Source organism: Rhineura floridana, chromosome 4 (genome assembly GCF_030035675.1).
Source record: "Rhineura floridana isolate rRhiFlo1 chromosome 4, rRhiFlo1.hap2, whole genome shotgun sequence".
Classification (NCBI taxonomy): domain Eukaryota; kingdom Metazoa; phylum Chordata; class Lepidosauria; order Squamata; family Rhineuridae; genus Rhineura; species Rhineura floridana.
Window position 1 is genome coordinate 147,346,269 of NC_084483.1, and position 3,700 is coordinate 147,349,968.

Sequence of the window (3,700 nt, forward strand, 5' to 3'; positions counted from 1 at the left end):
GAAATAAAAGCATCTGTGCTGTCTTTTTATACTGCCTAGACCAAGGTGCTGTGATTGGCTTATAAGCAGGTATTCTCAACCACTGTAGAACTTTTTTTTTTTTTACCTTCAGTTGTGGTCTGATTGGCCAACAGATACCCTGCGATCTCTGCTGGAAACATGCAGCCTTACCATGTGGTCACAGCCATTTCCCTTACCTCACCAATCTTACACTATGTTGTTGGCTAATTTCTAGACTGCTTTGTAAAACCTAAAACTTCACATGTGTTTTATAAAATAACCAAAATAACTCTTCACTGAACAGCATTGCTGAACAGTGAGATGTGATCTGAGTTTGGTTCCCAAGTATTACAGGTATGTTGCAAAGGGGTTTTTTTTGCTGTAATTTTAAAACTACAAAGTTGCTGTTAAGGGCTTGTTTTATGATTTTTACAAAGGGAAATAAAATGAGACAGCCTATGTAGATTTGTTCTGAGGCTGGCCATTACAATCTACCTTACAGTAACATCCTAAATATAAATTTCCAGTATTGGGTGCTGGGACCCTATGTGTATTATTTAATATAGTGTTTTCTGTTTAGACTGTAACCCCTATCCCTTGATAGGATTAAGCTGTCCATTATAGGATTAAGCTCTAGGTAGTTACTCAAGGTCAGCACCTAATAACCTTTATTTACTTTTGACATTGAAACCTGTCTGTCAAGTATGGTTAGCTCACCCCCAACCCTAATTTAATCACTCAGGTGTTCCATTGTAGAGTCATGTGTTTAGAGGTTTATTTTTTTAAAAAATAAAGACACTATGTTTCCAAACAGATCATTTTATTCAGAGGTTTCATTGAGAAATGAAATAAAACTTTTATAACTTCTGTTTTTAAAAACACAATATGGCTTACATATGACAGATCAGTGTCTCTCAGTATCTTTTCAACAACTTTAACGGCCTTCTGGGAATGGCCAACTTTGGTCACAAGATTTAATATTTCATCAATGCTTTCTTGTGTTAGAACAAGGCAATTAAGATAACAATGTGAAGCACACTTTTAAAACAGATTTTCCCACATATAATTCTCAGCTTTCTACAGAGGACAGACTTTGTCAAAGTCAGACATTCATGTGATGCTTGTACTGGAGCTTGAATTGTACATCTGATACAAGTGTCATACATGTTTTGCATTAAACAGAGTTTCAAAATGGCATAAACAGCTGCTCTGACAATGCTTTTCATTGCTGCCCTCCTTTTCTCAGTAAAATGTTGTCTGATTCACCGGTTTGAATGGCAAGAAATGCTTCTAAGGATGAGCTGGTTAGGCTGATTAGTTGTTAGATCTTCAGAATCCTAAAAAGAGTTAGGGGGGGGAATTAAACATTGACTTTTCTTTGTCTAATTAATTACACCATGGTCCAGAAATAATGCCCCCTCATACCTGTATTTGAATGTTTCCTATTGATGCCACCTTCCACAGGGATGTTGGTGCTGGCTGCTTCTGGAGTGGGTGCAGATCCCTAGAAAAGTAAGGGCATGTTTTAACTTCCTCCCTTTGATCACTCCTTCCTTATTTTGCAGCTCTCCAAACAGTTTCCCCAGTCAACGTACCTGCATTACAGAGTTAGCTGCTGAAATTGCATCCATCATGTTATTTGGCATTTGGCTGAGCTCATTCTCTTCCTCTTTTAACAGCTTAGTTGGTGAGAAACATTCATCATCAGAACTGGTGCTAATATAGCGCTTCTGGGGTTCGGTCTTGGCAACAATGATGGGGTAGTCAGCTCTGAATGCCTCAAAGGTGTGCAATCTGTCTCCATGTTCTCACCTTAGAATGTGTCTGGGCATGCAAAATGGATTCCAATGCAAAATCTGCCAGTCCTCTCCCGACTGCTAGGCTCAATATAGGGCAGAGGTCTTCTGATTGGCCAGCAGTAGGGTGACATGTCCATAGAGCGATCACATGGCCCTGTCGGGCCAATCCAGAGAGAGGGTGGGAATGGTTCCCTAACAGGGTTCATATCCAGTCATGTCATATCTGGCCATTTACACATCATATCTGGCCATGGCCAAAATACGTCACTTCTGGCCATTGCAATGCACGTCACTTCTGGCCATGCACAAAATACATCACTTCCAGTTACGTGGCTGAGCACACGGCATTTGTTTTGACAGATGGTGACATCATTGCTGGTCACATGGTGTTTGTTTTGATGGTGTCAGCAAGCACATGATGGTCATGTGAACACATTTTGACAGCAAGTAGGTACGCCCTACAAGTAGTATGTAAATGTTGTAAATAAAATGCATCAATAAATTTTGGAGTCACTGTGGCCCTTGGGTCTCTTTCCTCTTTTAGGCACAAAGGAATCTGCCTTACACTGACACAGGCCATTTGGTATCATCTAATTCAATACTGATGACATGGACTAGCATTGGCTCTCCAGGATACCAGGCAATAGTCTTTTCCAGAAATTGAATTTTGGATCTTTGCATCAAAGTATATGCCCTACCACTGAGCTACAGTCCTTCCCCTGTTTTTAAAAAAGTATCTTTTAAAATTGTTCTTTTCAATTCACTAATGAATGCACATCATACCTAGGGCAGATACACACCATTCATGTAAAGCACATTCAACACACATTTGAAGCACATGAATCCCACCACAGAATCTTGGGAACTCCAGTTTGTTAAGGGTGGTGGGAACTATAACTGTGAGGGGGAAACTATACTTCCCAGGATTCTTTAGGGGAAGTCATGTACTTTAAATGAAGAAATATTTATATAAGCATGACTGTCAAAGATGTTAATTTTATACACAACCTGTAAAGATATTTGTAGTGCAATCCTGTGTTTGTTTACTCAGAAGCAAGTCCCAATGTATGGGGCTTACTCAAACTGGGAAGCATGCATAGAACTGCGGCCTCAAGTGATAAGAAACTTTACTCACCCAACCCAAATTCAGAATCATGCCACTTTAAGCTTTTTTGCAACTGTTTATACTTGTTTTTATGGTTATTGGATTTTAAAGAGATGCATTTCTTGTTGTGAGCTGCCTTGGTTTCAAATCACCAACGCTATCTCACAGGGTTGTTGGGAAGACTACACACACACACACACACACACACACACACACACACACTCACACTCACACACAGGCGATGTAAAAATACATACACCCCATATAGTAGTTCACTAGTTGGTCATTGCAGAATTTTAAAAAAGATCAGTATGAGTTTCCTACATAATAAAAGCAGTGATACCTATGTAAGCCCTGCCTGGTTTAAAAATAGGGTTGGAGGGGGAGAGACTGATTTACAACACAAAGACAAACGAGCTAAGCAGAAGGCACATCAAGCAAATCCTCATCGTGACCATCTTCCACCTGGAAACCTCCTCACTATGGGAGGCTGTGTGGATCCAGAATTGGCCTCCACAGTCACTTATGGACCCACTGTTAAAGACCTTATACTGGAAGACAATCTTACTAGTGATCGCCAATGAGTGAATGCTGTGTTCACTCAAAAGTCCCATTAATTTACATCACAATGCTAACCATGTCTACTCAAAATTAAGTCCTATTGAATTCAATAGGGTTTACTCTGGGTATGTGGGATTAGCACTGCAGCTTTACTCCCAGAAACGTGAGTATTGGATTAAAGCTTCACATTGGGAAGATTTTCAAAACACTGCCCTCTTCAACAACCCAGGAAAAT

At 39.9% G+C, this 3,700-nt stretch overlaps 1 long non-coding RNA gene across 1 annotated transcript; it reads right to left on the bottom strand.

Annotated features, from left to right (window-relative positions):
• Positions 1–893: 893 nt before the first annotated feature.
• Positions 894–1,948, bottom strand: LOC133384467 (uncharacterized). Its single transcript, XR_009762573.1, has 3 exons — positions 1,596–1,948; positions 1,426–1,504; positions 894–1,337 (listed from the first exon to the last, which is right to left on the bottom strand). It is a non-coding gene; the product is annotated as an uncharacterized LOC133384467 (long non-coding RNA).
• Between the last annotated feature and the right edge of the window lie 1,752 nt (positions 1,949–3,700).